Genomic DNA, 6,712 nt, shown 5'->3' with positions numbered 1-6,712 from the left:
CCTAAATCTTACTTGAAGCACTCTCAGTTCACTTACTTTCACTTTTCTTTAGATTCAAATGATGAATTTATAAGTTTCCTCTTTTTTTTTCTTTTCTTCTCTTTGTTCCTCTCCTTGGACGGCCATTACTCCAGGGATTTCTAGAGATTTCTTGTTATTTATATTTATGTTCTTTTTTTATTTGCATCTTGCCCCTTATATTTTTTTTCTATTTTCACATTGACCCCATCATTCCTTTTATCAATCCATTGACCCCCACCACTTCTCTTTTTCTTAACTAACTCCTTGTTGTTTATTATTATTTTCAATGTCACCCTTCTCATTAAATAACTTCTCTTTTAATCCAATTAATTTTTTCAATTTAATCATTTCTCCATATTTTTTGTATTTTATTTTATTTTACTAAATCAAGATGAGATTATTATATTCGAGGGTTTACACAGGGACCCTGCTGGACCACTACATATTTGTTATAAAACCATACTCTTTTTTCCTTGCTTGTTTACAAGTTATATATCTTCTTTTAAGTTATAGTTCCTTAAGGTACTCTTTCTTCTCTTCCCTTCTCCTTTTTGTCTTAAAATTTTTATGTTTGTTTGAAAATTGTTGAAATTATTAATTCTTCCTATCCTAACTATAGTGATGATGGGACTAAAGAGCTCTTCATTAGCACCAAAGTACATCTGCAGAGATTTAATGAGAAAATGCTGAACATGGAGAATTTTCTCATAATCAATTGCCATTAAAGTTATTGCCAATGAGATTTATATTTACTCATTATGGAAACACTTATATACACTCATTAACAAGACTCTACTTAATGTAAAACATGCAATAGAAAATTATATTAGGGTGGAACAAGTTAAGATGACAAGACAAGTCACCCACATTTCCATTGAGCATAATCTTCTAAGCATTACCAATCTCCAACCAAAGAATCTAAAAGGAGCATTGAAGGACACATTTGTTTTCATTTGATATTTTTTGAGTTCCTAACCACCACACGAACTAAGATGCTAACTGCTATCAGAGAAAAATAATCTATGTAATATCTTGCTCCCATGAAAAGTGACACCAACACAAGGAACCATTATAAGTTCTATCTTTTTCACTATGACTATGGACACGTTATTAAACAATGTCATGTCATAAAAAAATAAAAAGTTTGATTGCCAAAAGTTATCTTCACTAATTTATGAAAAGAAAAACAAAACATAAGCATGAAAAAAGGGAAGCAAGTGTACACACTTGATGACCAACCTAAGATTTAATAATCCTCAAATTAGCTTCATAAATTGTATCTTTATCTTTTTAAATTTTTTAATAAAAGCAATAATTTTTCTCTATATCTCCAACAAAAAATTCCATTAAAATCTCTAAGCTTGACTTCAGGTCCTCATAACCACTTTTCTTTAAATCCTCATGACCTTATTTCTCCAAGTTCTTGAAACCACTTTTCTCCTAAAAGATAAAGAATCCTTTTTTAGTCTTTGTGACTACTCATGAAATATTTTCATCTAAAAATCATTTTTGAAACACATATACCCATCATATTACTTTCACACTTTTTTTCTTTTTTATTACTAAATTGCTTCCTTTAAAAATAAGACAATTAAACTCTTCTCTTTTTCTTGTAGAAACATTGATAAAAGACCATCAATATGTATGACAAAATGGAAGAAATTCAATCACCTAACCATCGTAACATTATCATATTAATAACATGTAACATCACTTGTAAAAAACAAGTTTTTTTTTATTTTTTGTGTTAAAGTCTTCCAAGCATGTATCTTTGAAAGACCTAGGGAGAAAATGATAAAGCATGATTTAATAATAATAATAATAATAATAAGATTTATTTTTTTTCTAAAAAAATAAGCTGGTTGTTTGAGTCATGGCTAAAATAGGCCCCAAGATTTTTCTTCTACAAGCTCTTGTATACTTTTTGAGTTTTAAGGAGACAGAAAGCAACACCATATACCACCCATGCACATAATATTTTTCATGATTAATTGACGTATCTTTTTATAGATGCTTAGTAAGTACAAACTTTTATATAGACACCATATTTTTTAGCTAATGATTAACAATATAAACACAAACCATTATCTACTTAACATTTTTCTAACATTGCAAGACTTTGTCTTATAGTGCAAGATTTAATATTTTTTTTCTTATATTATTTCTTTCCTAGTATTACAAACTTAAATATCAAATAGTCTCTCATTCCACAAAAGACTTATTTTGTTTAGGAATACTTAATTCCAAACTTAAAACCCAACTCACGGGTCTTGGCTAGTAGATTATAGAAAGCTCAATATATATGTGGGGTTTTTTCTCAACTTCATTATTTATGATAAAATTGATAAGAGTAAGAATATAAGAGTTAAGATAAGAAGCAAGAAGGCCAGAAACTCATTGAAGAAACCTTTATGATTGTAGATTCATCGAAGATCAAATGTATAGTTGTGCCACAAGTAATTAAAGGCACGTAAGTAGTGTAAATCATGTTTTAATGTTTAATTTTGGTGTTAATTAATTTGGTTCTACAAGTAATTTATGGACTAAATTTTCAGATCGTCAAATTTAAAACTTCTCGACAATACTCCTTCCCTAGCTTGAATTCAAATTAAACTATATAAAAGTTGTTTCAACATAACCCACTTGACTTGATGGGTTAAAGAAAATTTGAATGACTAATAAAAACATGATTTGGTTTTAAAAATATTTCAAGATAACATCTTTTCTTAAAACAATATTGAGATGAAGACGCATTAGATCAACTCAGGTCAACTTAAGTTAACTCACTAAACTTATGACCTAGATCATGAACTCCATTAAGTTTAATAACTTTATATTTTTTTCTTCATTATTTTTATTTATTATATGATGAAAAAAATAGATGCTTGTAAAATCGGACACCAACTCAATACTGAGATATTTTTATGAGATTATGATAACTTCATGAGAAATAAATTAAAATAAATTATAAGATCTAATTGTCAATAATTATGTTTTTTAAAAACTATTTTTTATTTAATAATATGATAAAAAAATAGATACTCTTTTTTGAGCACCAACCAAATATCGGTATATTTTTCTAATATCATGATAACCCTATATAAAGTAAATAAAAATAAATTATGAAATCAAATTCATAATACTTACACATTTTTAACCATTTTTTTAAATATTTTAGACCATTTTTTATTTAATAATCTAATAAGAAAAAAGTAGACAATCTTAAATAAATAGAAATTTTTAATTTTTAATAAAGCCAACATGGAAATATGTAAATAACTAAATATTTAAAGAAATAAAAAGCAAAAGCAAAAGCAAAAAGAAAAAAAAAACATGTTATTATTCCAATGAACAGTAACATGTGAGGAGAGGATAATAATTTCCCCACTTTAATTAATTCTTTTTTAAAATTATTTTTTAATAATATGGTATAAAAAGTAAATGATCATAAAATTGAGTATCAATCAAATATCATGATGTTTTTCTGAAAGTATGATAACCTCATATAAAAAAATAAAATAAATAGCAAAGTTCAATTCTCCATAAACTTAATATGAAAATTAAAAAAAATGAAAAGGCAAAAGAAAAAAAAAAGAAAATAACATTTTATTGTTCCAATGTAACATGTGAGGAGATGATAATAATTTTCCCTCCTCAATAAATGTTTTTTAAATTATTTTTTTATTTAACAATATGTTAGATCATTTTTTATTTAGTAATATAGTAGAAAAAATAAATGATCATAAAATTAAACATTAATTACATATCAGTATGTTTTTCTAGAACTATAATAACCCCGTATAAAAAAATAAAATAAATAGCAAATTTCAATTCTTAATAAACTCAATATAACAAAAAAAATATAAAAAAAAGAAAAGTAAAAGAAAAAAGAAAAAAAAAACATGTTAATGCTTTAATGAATAGTAATATGTGAGAAGGGGAATAATAATTTCCCCTTCTCAATTAATTTTTTTTTTTATTTAATAATATATTAAATTATTTTTTATTTAATGATCAGATAGCAAAAAGTAAATAATAATAAATCTTAACACAACTAAATACCCAAATATTTTAAAAAAAAATTATAATAATTCTATATAAAAATATAGTAATATTCAATTCTTAATAAATTTAATGTAAAATAATTATAAAAAAAAAACATATTACTCTAATGAATAGTAACATGCGAGCAGGGAAACAATAATTTCCTCTCATCAATTAATTTTTTTTTTTTTAACCATTAAGCTAATGACATGCCTCCATTAGCAAACACCCTGTGGAGGTCAAACCGAATGATTTTACCTTTTTCCTCTTTAGAACTTGAAATTTCATTGTATTGGCTGTGTCCATTAATGATTAGGCCGTCCCTTCCGCAATGCTCATGCTTAATTTTTGGTACGGAAATACAGACCCCATTAAGGCTGTATTTTTAAAAGGTGTTTTTCATTTTTTTTATTTTTTAATAATTTTAAATCGTTTTAATGGTCAGTCATCAAAAATAAATTTTAAAAAATAAAATAAAAAATACTTTAAAAAATAAACTCTATCTTACATATAAAAAACCTCTTAATCAAATATCCCTATTATATATGCTTTATTTACGAAACAAATTTCATATTATTTCCGTACAAATCTGAAGTACTGATTTATAAATGATAAGCATGAATCCTTTAAATTTTAAAGGATAGGCTTCCGAAAAAGGTAATTGCCAAATATAAGAATTTGAATAGATATTCATTTAGATCCTATATTTTTAGCAAATTAATTAGCTAGCCCTTCTTATTTAAGTATTTCACTATTGCATTTCAATTATTATTGTTTTAATTTCTCTTAAATAACTTATTTCTTTCAGTATATGTTTGTTAACAGCATGGTGAGCTGCAACCAATTTAATTATTATTTCTTCAAAATACCCTTTAATTTGACTATATATATTAACTGAAAGAGAAGAAGCCTGGAGCTAGTTTGATCATTTCCTAAAAAACTAATTAAAAGAGCTTTAAAGGATGTATCTGGTATAAGAAATCGAGTGAAGTCTGAGATTAGAGGACCTAAGTTATCCATCACTGAAAATATAGGGACTAAATTTAAATGTATAGGAATTTGGCTATTTAAGTATTTGGTGCTGTGCCTCTGACAGTTACATGCATCTCTCTCACTTCTTCTCTCCTTCACTCCCACTAATTAGCCCCTCTCTCAAGTGCCGCCACCATTCACTCCTTGACTTTAGTCCTTCCCTCGTAATAGAATTTCCTGCTAATTTCTTGATTTTCCTACCTAATTAACTTGCCTACAAGTTATATATATCTTCTTGCTAGTAATTCCTCGAGTTAGTCAGTCTCCTTGCATTTTTGTGCCTATTGATCCTCTTCGTTCTTTAGTACCGGGAAGTTTTAAGTAGCTAGCTAGCTAGCACGGTGGCCATGGTGATGATGGGACTAAGGAGGCTGGTGATGATCTTGAATTCCAAGATAAGGTTCTTGAAGATGAAGAAGGGTTATGATAAGATTGAGAAGAGTGAGAGCATGAGAGTTGAGGTGAGAAGCAGGAAGGCCAGGAAGCTCATTGAGGAGACATTAAAAATTGCTGATTCGCCAAACACCAAGACTTATGCTTTTTGATGATCACTACTGTTCTTGAGTTTCTCTTCTCATGTGTTGAATTGCTACAATGTGTGTGTGTGTGTGTCATGGTTTTGTTTCTTAATTGTTAATTAAGCATGTTTTTATTGAAAATATTTAATTAGTTGTCACATAATTACCTCCTTTTGTCCTCTTTATTTCCATGGCTAAGCTGCTAGGTCATGGATACAATACCATAACTCCATTCCCTTGATCTTCCTAATGTCAAGCATGCTTGCGATTTACATCATTTTTTACCTTATCAAATAATGAAGTTATGGCTTAATCAATTAAAACTTTTGATAATGATTGTGGTGTTACTTTTTCCTATCAACTTTGAAGTTGAATTTACTAGTAACAGTACATCAAGATGTACATTCGCATTGTTATTAAACTCAATATAGAAATTAACTTACAAAATTAAGTTATGAATGGAGTTAGTTAACCTAAATTAATATAAAAATTTTAAAAAAATATATAGTAACATTATTTTAAAAACAATATTAATTTTTAAAAAATAATCACTAATTTTAATCCAATTAAGAATCAATCTAGATTTATAAAACACAACTCACGTCAAGTCTTGGATTGACGGCTAGGACATCCCAGGTTTTATATATTTCTACATATATAAATATATTGATCTATTAATGATTTATTATCTCAAGAGTTCACGGAGTTATGCAACCAGCAGGGAAGAAATTATCAAGAACATATGGTGCGGATTCCTCCTGAACATGGCTACTTAAAAAGAGATTGATTCTTTTTTCTTGGATTCCTCCTTGGACTTGAATCACTGTCCAGTGGCAATTAAGTGATCAAAGGGTGGGTGATCTGTGTTGAATTGCATATCACATAGTCTAAACATTTAAACACTAGTTTTCTTTCATTTTGGAGTAATTTCTTTGCCTAAATTTTGCTTTGAAATAACAGATTATTATATGGGGCACAAAGTAAAAAGCCATCGAAGTAAGAATATGCTTCTAATACTTGCTCGTCCGAAGCAAAAGTATCCTCTCAAAGGGTAACATAATCCTCAAGTAAAGTGTTCCATAATCCTCGAGATGTAA

Source organism: Populus euphratica, unplaced genomic scaffold, assembly GCF_000495115.2.
Source record: "Populus euphratica unplaced genomic scaffold, PopEup_1.0 scaffold117.1, whole genome shotgun sequence".
NCBI lineage: Eukaryota > Viridiplantae > Streptophyta > Magnoliopsida > Malpighiales > Salicaceae > Populus > Populus euphratica.
Note: the sequence above shows the minus strand (reverse complement) of the source record.